This window comes from Herpailurus yagouaroundi, unplaced genomic scaffold, assembly GCF_014898765.1.
Source record: "Herpailurus yagouaroundi ecotype Mexico unplaced genomic scaffold, PumYag 180, whole genome shotgun sequence".
Lineage (NCBI taxonomy): Eukaryota > Metazoa > Chordata > Mammalia > Carnivora > Felidae > Herpailurus > Herpailurus yagouaroundi.
In genome coordinates this window covers 18,354,476-18,367,318 of record NW_024412411.1, presented here as the reverse complement: position 1 = coordinate 18,367,318, position 12,843 = coordinate 18,354,476, and the positions used below count along the sequence as shown (strand labels likewise).

The 12,843-nt window shown below is 37.1% G+C and overlaps 1 pseudogene; it reads left to right on the top strand.

The window, feature by feature from the left end:
* Positions 1 to 1,180: 1,180 nt before the first annotated feature.
* Positions 1,181 to 6,823, top strand: LOC121039181 (heat shock cognate 71 kDa protein-like; annotated as a pseudogene).
* Positions 6,824 to 12,843: the final 6,020 nt, after the last annotated feature.

Here is a 12,843-nt window from a genome sequence, read left to right as displayed (position 1 = left end):
TCTTCAACTCAAAAAAGAATAATACATGGGTATGCTTGATAAAATTTGACACATAAAATTAGCTGCCTGAATGACTCAGTTGGTTAAGCATATGATTTGAGCTCAGGTGAGTTCAAGTCCTGCATCAGGCTCTGTGCTGACAGTGCAGAGCCTGCTTGGGATTCTCTCACTCTCTGTCTCTCTCCCTGCCCCAACCCACCTTGTGCATGATCTTTCTCTCTCTCTCAAAATACATAAATAAACTTTAAAAAATTTTTGGTACTTGGAGGGGCCAACACGGTGGAAAAGCATGGAAGTTTTTTTGCTTCTCTTGTCTGTGAAATACAGCCAGATCAACACTAAACCATCTTGCACACCTAGAAAACTGATTTGAGGATTAACACAACAATCTGCACAACCTGAACCACAGAATTTGGCAGGTATGCAGTGTGGAGAGGTGAACTAGGGGAGAGAGAGGCACGGAGGGCAAGGAGCTATTTTTGCTTGTGGAGAGAGGATGGAGATGGAGTGGTGGGGGGAAGGGGGAGTATGGGAAAGCATCCCCCACCCTGCCCAGAAGCAGCTGGAGAGAAAGTACACAAGGGACTGAACAAAAAAAGAGAGAAAGTAAAAAGGAGAAAGGAGAGGGTCTAAATTCAATTAAGACTCTATAAACAGGGGGAGCACAGAGTCTGCAACTCCACAGCTAGATACCTGGTGGTGCTTTGGTGGAAAGAGCGAATACCCAAGAGCAGAGAGCAAGGTCCAAGGGGTCCTTGGGCCACACAGGAAGAGGCAGTTCCCCTGCTGGGAGGACATTTGGTAGAGGCTGTGTGGCCACCCCACAGGCAAAGGTCCCAGCGGACCCTGGAAAACAACCACATTCACTATGGTGAAGCCTGGTGCCAGACATGTGTGGTGATTTTCTATAATCCCTGAAACGCTGCTGCTGCTGCAATATCGTGTGAACATTTTCTGGGGTGGGCTGGCAACCAGTTGCAGTCTCTGGGCATCGGCAACAGCACAGTCCCGTGAATGTTCCTGGGTGAGGCCAGCACCTGGCCATTGCTCAGTGAGACCCTCCCCCAGAGGGACAGAACAGGTCAAAGCCACAGTCCCTCAGAAGTGAGGGGTTGGGAAACAGCCCCATCTGAGATAAAACTCAGGAGGGAGGTGCCACCTGCAACCTGACGGCTTGGTCATGGACAGTATAAAAGCAGGGAGTGAACAGAACCTGGAGACAAAGGAGGGGTGCGCAATTACTGGTCAGGGAGAACAGAATTCTGATACTAGAGATTGGGTAAGCTAGGTGATGCCATTTTCACAACCCCCCAACCCCCGCACATGTGTATACACACCTACAAGTGCCACAACAATCCACCCCAGTAAGCTAACAGCACCATCTAGTGGAGAATGGAGCCGTTACACTGAGCCTCACACAACTGGGCCAAACTCGTTCTTCAGAACACCATAAGTCTCTCTGCCTGCTTAGTTTATGGACTATAAAGTGCTTCATAGTTTGACTTCTAGGGGAAACTGATATAATTTCAATCGTATTTCAGTCTGTTTGCTGGTCCATCTATTCAATTTTTTTCTTTTTCTTTTTCTTTTCTTATTCTTGAATACAGAAAGATAAAATATTCATTTTTATTTTTCATTTTTATTAAATGTTTCTTTAATTTTTTTCTACTATATGTTTTGTAAAATTCTCAAATTCTATTTTACTTCCATCATTTTATTTTATTCTATTTCATTGTATTTATTTTTTCAAATTTTCAAACATTTTCCTTTTTTTTCTTTTTTCTTTTTTTCTTTTTTATCTTTACCTTTTTTTCTCTAATCTATCAAGCTCTTTTCAACAAGCAGACCAAAACACACTAGGAACTAGCATCATTTACTTGTTTTTTTTGTGTTGTTTTTTATTTCTTAGTTTTAATTTTTTTACCTTATTAATTCCTTTTCTTCCTTCAAAATGATGAAATTAAGGAAATGATGAACTGAGGCAATTAACACCAAAAGAAAGAACAGGAAAAAATGACAGCCAGGGACTTAAAGCAAGATGTCTGAACCAGAATTTAGAATCACAATAATAAGAATACTAGTTGGGGTTGAAAATAGATTAGAATCCTTTTCTGTAGAGATAAAAGAAGTAAAATATAGTCAGGATGAAATAAAAAATAATTATATATATATATAGCTCATTATATATATTTATAATTATTTATATATATAAATTATATATAATATATAAATTATATATATTATATATAAATTATATAGAAATTACATATTATATATAAATTATATATATGTAATTTTATATATATATATATATATAATTAGCTATATATATCAGCTATAACTGAACTGCAATCTCAAATGGATGCCACAGTGGCAAGGATGGATGAGGCAGAGCTGTGAATCAGCAATATAGAGGACAAACCTATGGAGAAATATGAAGCTGAAAAAAAGAGGGAGACTAAGGCAAAAGAGCATAATTTAAGAATTGGAGAAATCAGTGACTCATTAAAAAGAAACAACATCAGAATCATAGACATCCCAGAAGAAGAAGAGAGAGAAAAAGGGGCAGAAGGGTTATGTGAGCAAATCATAGCAGAAAACTTTCCTAACCTGGGGAAAGACAGACATCAAAATCCATGAAGTACAGAGAACTCTCATCAGATTCAACAAAAACTGACCACCAACAAGGCATATCATAGTCAAATTCACAAAATACTGTGGCAAGGAAAGAATCATGAAAGCAGTAAGGGAAAAAAAGTCCTTAACTTACAAGGGAAGACAGATCAGGTTCACAGCAGACCTATCCACAGAAACGTGGCAGGCCAGAATTGTAAGAGTGGCAGGATATATTCACTGTGGTATATTGGAAAAATATGCATCCAAGAATTCTTTATCCAGCAAGGCTATCATTTAAAATAGAAGGAGAGATAAAACTTCCCAGACAAACAAAAAACTAAAGGACTCTGTGACCACTAAACCAGCCCTGCAAGAAATTTTAAGGGGGACTCTTTGAGGGGAGAAAAGATGAAAAAAAAAAAAAAAAGACCAAAAGCAACAAAGACTGTAAAGGACAGAGACCACCAGAAACTCATCTCTGTAGGCAACATAATGGCAATAAATTCATATCTTTCAGTACTCACTCTAAACATCAATGGACTATATGCTCCAATCAAAAGACACAGGGTAACAAAATGGATAAGAAAACAAGATCCATGTATATGCTGTTTGCAAGACACCCACTGTAGACCTAAAGACACCTTCAGATTGAAATTAAGGGAATGGAGACCCATCTATCATGCTAATGGTCGACAAAAGAAATCAGAGTAGCCATACTTATATTAGACAATCTAGACTTTAAAATAAAGACTGTAGCAAGAGATTAAGAAGGGCATTATATCATAATTAAGGGGTCTATCCACCCAGAAGACCTAACAATTGTAAACATTTATGCTCCAAATGTGAAAGCACTCAAATATATAAATCAATTAATTACAAACATAAAGAAATTCACTGATGATAACACCATAATGGTAGGGGACTTCAACACCCCACTTACAACAATGGACAGATCATCTAAACAGAAAATCAACAAGGGAACAATGGTTTTGAATGACACACTGGACCAGACGGACTTAACAGATATTTTCAGAACATTTCACCCTAAAGCAGCAGAATACACATTCTTCTCCAGTGCACATGAAATGTTCTCCACAATAGATCACAGACTGGGACAAAAATCAGCTCTCAACAAGTAAAAAAGATCAAGATCACACCGTGCATATTTTCAGACCACAGTGCTATAGAACTCAAAATCAACCACAAGAAAAAATGTGGAAAGATTAAAAAATACTTGGAGACTAAAGACCATCCTACTAAAGAATGAATGGGCTAACCAAGAAGTTAAAGAGGATATTAAAAAGTACATGGAAGGCAAGGAAAATGATATCACCCACCACAGCCCAAAACCTCTGGGACTCAGCAAAGGTGGTTATAAGAGGGAAGTATATAGCAATCCAAGTCTTTCTAAAGAAGAAAGGTCTCAGATACAAAACCTATCCTTACACTTTAAAGAGCTGGAAAAAGGACAACAAATAAAACCCAAAACCAGCAGATGACAGGAAATAATAAAGATTAGAGCAGAAGTAAATGCTATCGAAACCAAAATAACAGTAGAACAGATCAATGAAACCAGAAGCTGATTCTTTCAAAGAATTAACAAAATTGATAAACCCCTAGCCAGTTTGATCAAAAAGAAAAAGGAAAGGACCCAAATAAATAAAATCAAGAATGAGAGAGGACAGAGATCACAATGAACACAGCAGAAATACCAACAATAAGAAAATATTATGAGCAATTATATGCCAATAAAATGGGCAATATGGAAGAAATGGAAAAATTCCTAGAAACATATAAACTATCACAAATGAAACAGGAAGAAATCGAAAATTTGAACAGACCCATAACCAGTAAGGAAATTGAATTAATAATCAAAAATCTCCCCAAAAAGGAGTCCAGGACCAGATGGCTTTCTAGGAGAATTCTACCAAACTTTTAAAGAAGAGTTAACATCTATTCTCTTGAAGCTGTTCCAAAAAATAGAAATGGAAGGAAAACTTACAAACTCTTTCTATGAAGCCAGCATTACCTTGACTCCAAAACTAGACAAAGACCCCACTAAAAAGGAGTACTATAGACCAATTTCTCTGATGAAAACGGATGCAAAAATCCTCAACAAGATCCTAGCCAACCGGATTCAATAATATATTTTAAAAAATTATTCACCACGACCAAGTGGGATTTATACCTGGGATGCAGGGTTGGGTTCAATATCCGCAAAACAATCAATGTGATACAGTACATCAATAAAAGAAAGTACAAGAACCACATGATTCTTTCAATAGATGCAGAGAAAGCATTTGACAAAACACAGTGTCCTTTCTTGATAAAAACCCTCAAGAAAATAGGGATAGAAGGATCATAACTCGAGTTCATAAAAGCCATGTATGAAAGACCCAACTCTAATATCATCCTCAATGGGGAAAAACTGAGAGCTTTCCCCTAATGTCCGGAATGCGACAGGGATGTCCATTGTCACCACTATTATTCAACATAGTATTGGAAGTCTTAGACTCAGCAATCAGACAACACAAATAAATGAAAGGCATCCAAATCGGTCAGGAAGAGGTCAAACTTTCACTTTTCACAGATGACATGATGCTCTATACAGAAAACCCAAACGATTCCACCAAAAAACTTCTAGAACTGATCCATGAATTCAGCAAAGTCACAGGATATAAAATCAATGCACAGAAATCAATGCAATAATGAAGCAACAGAAAGAGAAATCAAGGAATCAATCCCATTTACAATTGCACCAATACCCATAAAATACCTAGGAATAAATCTAACCAAAGAGTTGAAAAATCTATACACTGAAAACTATAGAAAGCTTATGAAAGAAGTTGAAGAAGACACCAAAAAATGAAAAAATATTCTATGCTCCTGGATAGGAAGAACAAATATTGTTAAAATGTAAGTACTACCCAAAGGAATCTACGTATTCAATGCAATCCCTATCAAAATAACACCAGCATTCTTCACAGAGCTAGAACAAACAATCCTAAAATTTGTATGGAACCAGAAAAGACTGCGAATAGCCAAAGCAATCTTGAAAAAGAAAACCAAAGCAGGAGGCATCACAATCCCAAACTTCAAGCTGTATTACAAAGCTGTAATCATCAAGACAGTATGGTACTGGCACAAGAACAGACACTCAGATCAACGGAACAGAATAGAGAAACCAGAAATGGACCCACAAATGTGTGGCCAACTAATCTTTAACAAAACAGAAAAGAATATCCAACAGAATACTTCTACAAGACTTTTTCTATGGGAAGGAACTGAATAAGAGCATTAACCCTGATGAGGCTATCACTTATGGTGCAGCTGTCCAGGCAGCCATCCTTTCTGGAGACAAATCTGAAAATGTTCAAGATTTGCTGCTGTTGGATGTCACTCCCCTTTCTCTTGGCATTGAAACTGCTGGTGGAGTCATGACTGTTCTCATCAAGCGCAATACTACCATTCCTACCAAACAGACCCAGACTTTAACTACCTATTTTGACAACCAGCCTGGTGTGCTCATTCAGGTTTATGAAGGTGAGCGAGCCATGACCAAGGGTAACAACCTACTTGGCAAGTTTGAACTCACAGGCATACCTCCTGTTCCCCATGGCATTCCTCAGATTGAGGTCACCTTTGATATTGATGCTAATGGCATTCTCAATGTCTCTGCTGTGGATAAGAGTACAGGAAAATAGAACAAGATCACCATCACAAATGACAAAGGTCACTTGAGCAAGGAAGACATTGAGCGCATGGTCCAGGAAGCTGAGAAGTACAAAGCTAAAGATGAGAAGCCGTGAGACAAGGTGTCCTCCAATAATTCACTTGAATCTTACACATTCAACATGAAAGCAACTGTTGAAGATGAAAAGCTTCAGGGTAAAATCAATGATGAGGACAAGCAGAAGATTCTGGACAAGAGTAATGAAATCATCAACTGGCTGGATAAGAACCAGACTGTAGAAAAAGAATTTGAACATCAGCAGAAAGAGCTGGAGAAGTTCTGCAATCCCATCATTATGAAGCTGTACCAGAGTGCAGGAGGCATGCCTGGAGGAATGCCTGGAGGTTTCCCTGGTGGTGGAGCTCCCCCCTCTGGTGGTGCCTCCTCTGGGCCCACCATTGAAGAGGTTGATTAGGCCAACCTGAGAATAGGTCTAGCATTGTTCCACACAAAACATTTGAAGGACCCAAATTTGTAACAAATGCTATGGCAGTGAAGTTGAGCTGATATAGTTAATAAACTGGGCATTCTTGATACTTGAATATGGAATATGTGCACAAGAAAAGGAAATACAACATTGCAGTTTATAAGCACTGTATTGTTAAGTGGAAAATGCAATGTCTTAAAACTGTATTTAAAATTGGAAATGAAGAAGAATATCCAACAGAATAAAGACAAGTGGTGCTGGGAAAACTGGACAGCAACAGGCAGAAGAATCAACCTGGACCACTTTCTTACTGCATACACAAAAATAAACTCAAAATGGATGAAAGACCTCAATGTAAGACAGGTAGCCATCAAAATCCTCAAGGAGAAAGCAGGCAAAAACCTCTTTGACATTGGTTGCAGCAATTTCTTACTCAATATGTCTCCAGAGGCCAGGGAAACAAAAGCAAAAATGAACTATTGGGACCTCATCAAAATAAAAAGCTTCTGCACAGCGAAGGATACAATCAGCAAAACTAAAAGGCAACTGACAGAATGGGAGAAGATATTTGCAAACGACATATCAGATAAAGGGTTAGTATCCAAAATCTATAAAGAACTTATCAAACTCAACACCCAAAAGACAAATAATCCAGTGAAGAAATGGGCAAAAGACATGAATAGACACTTCTCCAAAGCAGACATCCAGATGGCCAACTGACACACGAAAAAATGCTCCACATCACTCATCATCAGGGAAATACAAATTGAAACCACAATGAGATACCACCTCACACCTGTCAGAATGGCTAATACTAAGAACTCAGGCAACAACAGATGCTGGCAGGGATGCAGAAAAAGAGGATCTCTTTTGCATTGTTGGTGGGAATGCAAACTGGTGCAGCCACTCTGGAAAACAGTATGGAGGTTCCTCAAAAAGTTGAAAATAGAACTACTCTGTGACCCAGCAATTGTACTACTAGGTATTTACCCAAAGGATACAGGTGTGCTATTTCAAAGGGGCACATGCACCCCAATGTTTATAGCAGCACTATCAACAATAACAAAAGTATGGAAAGAGCCCATATGTCCATCGATGGATAATGGATAAAGAAGATGTGGTATATGTATACAATGGAGTATTACTTGGCAATAAAAAAGAATGAAATCTTACAATTTGCAACTATGTGGAATTGACTAGAGGGTGTTATGCTAAGCAAAATTAGTCAGAAAAAGACAAATATCATATGACTTCACTCATATGAGGACTTTAAGAGACAAAACAGATGAACATAAGGGAAGGGAAGCAAAAATAATATAAAAACAGGGAGGGGGACAAAACAGAAGAGACTCTTAAATATGGAGAACAAACTGAGGGTTACTGGAGGGGTTGTGGGAGGGGGGATGGGCTAAATGGGTAAGGGGCATTAAGGAATCTACTCCTGAAATCATTGTTGCACTATATGCTAACTAAATTGGATGTAAATTAATAAATAAATTCTTACAAAAAATTTTTTGACACTTAATCAGAGAAAGAAAATATCATGGCAGCCCATGTCATATATATGTCAGCATGGAACTGTTTCCATTTTCACCTGTAACCTTTTTTCTTCTATATGAAGTTTTGAGTAATCTAATTTTAAAAACAGTGTGGAATGATGAACTGTGCATATGAGAAAAGAAGAACATTTTAGGTTTAATTCAAGCAATGGCTGTCAAACTCAACTACACATTAGAATCACCTGGATAGATTTTAAATCTCTGGGATGCTGCTCAGATAGTGGCACTCTTTAAAGGTCAGTCGGTTGGGCGTCCGACTTCGGCTCAGGTCATGATCTCACGGTTCGTGGGTTCGAGCCCTGCATCAGGCTCTGTGCTGACAGCTCAGAGCCTGGAGCCTGCTTCAGATTCTGTGTCTCCCTCTCTCTCTTACCCTCCCCCATTCATGCTCTGTCTCTCTCTGTCTCAAAAATAAATAAACATTAAAAAAATTTTTTTAAAGTCTTCAGGTGATTTCAATGTAGAGTCAAGTATTGGTTTGAACAGTATTGGTTTAGAGTAGTAGTTCTTAAGCTTGACTACAAATTAGATGCATCTGGGGAGATCCTGAAACTCCCCAATTCAAGATTATAACCCAGAACAACTTACCAAAAATTCTCAGAGAGAAACTCAGGCATTACCATTCCCAGGAATCCTCAGATGATTCCAACAGTTGAGCAAGTTTGAGAACCAATACTATAAAATTCTCCACACATCCCTTACTCACCTCAAAGGCCTGGATAATGATGAGACATCCCCACATGTAGTTTGTTTTCTCCCTCCTTGTGCTCTGGCTCAGTGATAATCAGACTTCATTGTGCCTAGAAGTACCTAATAGCATCACAGACCAAATCATATTAATGCATCACACATGATTTTAGTGAGTGATTATTTTGAGTGTATTAGGAATGGCACCCTATTTTCACAGAACTTCCTGAAAATGTCAGTTTACTACACTCTCATCTTAAATAATTATCAAGCTTAAAATTACACAGAGGTAAGCAATAAGCATCAGTCAGTTAATTTATATGGATATTCAACTTCACTAAAATATATTAATACAAAGACCAAATTGATATAATGAAGCTCTTCTCTTTGCAAACCAACTTCTTGATTTACTACTGCAACAAAGCCCTAAGAATGTTTATCTCTCATTTCTGTCTACTAAAAGCTTTTATAAAAAAGTAATTTTTCGAGAATGCATCTATGGAGGGCACAACAATTCTTCTCAAGCACGGTAAAGGAATTTTTTTTTTAAAGTTTATGTATTTATTTTTGAGAGAGTGAGAGTGAGCAGGGGAGGCAGAGGGGCAGAAAGAGAGACGGAGAAAGAGTATCCCAAGCAGGCTCCACACTGTCAGCACAGAGCCTAATGCAGGGCTCGATCTCATGAATCATGAGATTATGACCTGAGCTGAAATCAAGAGTTGGACACTTAACCAACTGAGCCATCCAGGCACCCCTCCCACAATTTTTTTTACATATATGTGTACAATAAAGATTTCAAGATTTTTGTCTACATTTGTATTGAATTCATATAGATTATTTTGGGGGAGAATGACAACAACATTGAGTATTCCAAAGCATGAACATGGTATCTCCATTAATTTAGATGTTTGTTGATTATTTTTAGTAATGTTTAATAATTTTTAGTGTAAAAGTAGAGGGCTTACATGTCTTTTGTTTCATTTACTCCTAAGTATTTCATGCTTTTTGATGTTATTTTAAAATTTTTACATTTTCCCCCATTTTTCCTGCTGGTCTATAGAAACACAAATGATTTTTGTGTTGGAGTGGGAGAAAAAAAATTTTTTTTACATATATTGACTCTATACACTCATTCTAGTAAGTTTTTTGAATACTCTATATTTTCAATGTATACAATCATGCCAATTATAATTAAAAATGATTTATTTTTGTTCTATCTTTGTTTCTTTTCTTTTATTCCTTTTTTCAATGTCTAGGAAATCTGGTATGCTATTAAATAAAACTGGTGAAAACTTACACCTTTGGAGTGCTTGGCTGGCTCAGTTGGTGGAGTGTGTGACTCTTGAACTAGGGGTTGTGACTTTAGGCCCCTTATTGGGTGTATAGCCAACTGAAAAAAGAAAGTACAACTTACATCTTTGTCTTATTCTTGTTTTTCAAGGAAAAGTCTTCAATATTTCATCTTTATTATGTTAGCTGTAGTTTTTTTAAAGTTTCCCTTTATTGCATTGAGGAAGTTCCTTTTCTATTGCTAGTTTGCCAGGTACAAGTTCTTATCATTAATGGTTTCCGGAATTTTGTCAAATGTATTTTACTGCATCTATTCAGATGGTAAAAATTTTCTAGTGTACCATTTTAATTTCCTTGTTGTTTCTTTTGCTACATATGTTTGCGTTATTTCCCTTGGTGGTGTCCTGGGGATTATAATTAATATTTAGTTCATAACAATCTAGTTTGTATTAACATTAATTGAATTAATACTTTTTTCTAACCTTTGTCCTAATTACATGGGTAACAGATGAAAATTACAATTCTTGACTTCATGACACTCATAGTCTAGCAGGAAAGACTGACCAGGAAATGTCAAGAGGCTACATAATTTGGTCAAGAAAAGCAATAATACTGGATTTCAACAAAAGTGGACTGGAATCTGAATTTTCTCCTAAAATATGATGGCACTAGTTAAAACAATTACCTGTTGGGGCATGTAAGGTGGCTCAATCAGTTAGGCATCCAACTCTTGATTACTGCTAAGGTCATGATTTCATGGTGATAAGATTGAGCCTCACACAGGGCTTGGCACTGGGCATGGAGCCTGCTTAAGATTCTCTCCTTCTCCCTCTGCTCCTCCCCTGCTCCAGCTAGATTCTCCAGAGAGATTACCTCTCTCTCTCAAAACAAACAAATAAACAACAAAAAACAAAACAAAAAAACAATTACCTCTTTGTATATCCATTTCATTGTTTATACATTCATGTAGCTTATAAGTGAATATTGCAGTTAGCACTTATAAAATGCCTCCCAGTGAAGGAAACAATCAAGAAAACTAAAAGACAACTGATGAAATGGGAGAAGATATTTGCAAATGATGTACCAGATAAAGGGCTAGTATCCAAAACTTATAAAGAACTTATCAAACTCAACACCCAATAAACAAATAATCAAGTGAAGAAATGGGCAGAAGACATGAATAGACACTTTTCCAAAGAAGACATCCAGATGGCTAATAGACACATGAAAAGGTACTCAACATCACTCATTATCAGGGAAATACAAACCAAAACCACAATGAGATACCACCTCATACCTGTCAGAATGACTAAAATTAACAACTCAGGAAATAAAAGATGTTGGCCAGCATGCAGAGGAAGGGGAACATTTTTTTGCACTGCTGGTGGGAATGCAAACTGGTGCAGCCATTCTGGAAAACAGTATGGAGGTTCCTCAAAAAATTAAAAATAGAACTACCCTACGACCCAGCACTTGCACTACTAGGTATTTATTCAAAGAATACAAAAATGCTGATTTGAAGGAGCACATACACCCCAATGTTTATAGAAGTGCAATGAATAATAGCCCAAATTATGGAAAAAGCCCAAATGTCCATCAACTGATGAATGGATAAAGAAGATGTGGTATGTATATGTATACACACACACACACACACACACACACACACACACACACACACACAAACACATACACAATGGAATACTACTTGGTGATAAAAAATAATGAAATCTTGTCATTTGCAACAATGTGGATAGAACTAGAGTGTATTGTGCTAAGTTAAATGAGTCAGAGAAAGACAAATATCATATGATTTCACTCATATATGGAATTTAAGAAACACAACAGATGAACATGGGAAAGGGAAACAAAAATAAGATAAAAAACAAAGAGGAAGATAAACCATAAGAGACTCTTAAATACAGAGAACAAACTGAGAGTTGCTGGAAGGGGAGATGGGTGGGGGTGGGCTAAATGGGTGACAGGCATTAAGGAGGGCACTTGTTGGGATAAGCACTGGGTGTTATATGTAAGTGATGAATCACTAAATTCTACTCCTGAAAATAAATAAAAATAAATAAATAATTAAATGGAACCATGTATACAAAATAAATAATAATAAAATTTAAAAAATAAAATGCCTCCTAGGAACTTTTGAATAATGGTAGGTTAATTTTTGTCTTTTATTTTTTCCACCCAGCTATATTTTTCTTTAAGTCCAATAAAAAGTCTTTATGTAATGAAATTTTTATAACAAAATTAATAACTTTAAAATGAATAAAAGTTAAACTAACAAAATTACTCTAGAGTGTACATATCAGGGGCACCTGGGTTGCTCAGTTGGTTAAGCGTCTGCCTCCTGATTTTGGCACTGGTCATGATCTTGAGGTTTGTAAGTTTGAGCCCCTTGGCAGTGACAGCATGGAGCCTGCTTGGGATTCTCTCTGTCCACCTCTCTCTCTGCCCCTTTCCCTCTCTCTCTAAAATATATATATATATATATATATATATATATATATATATATATATAT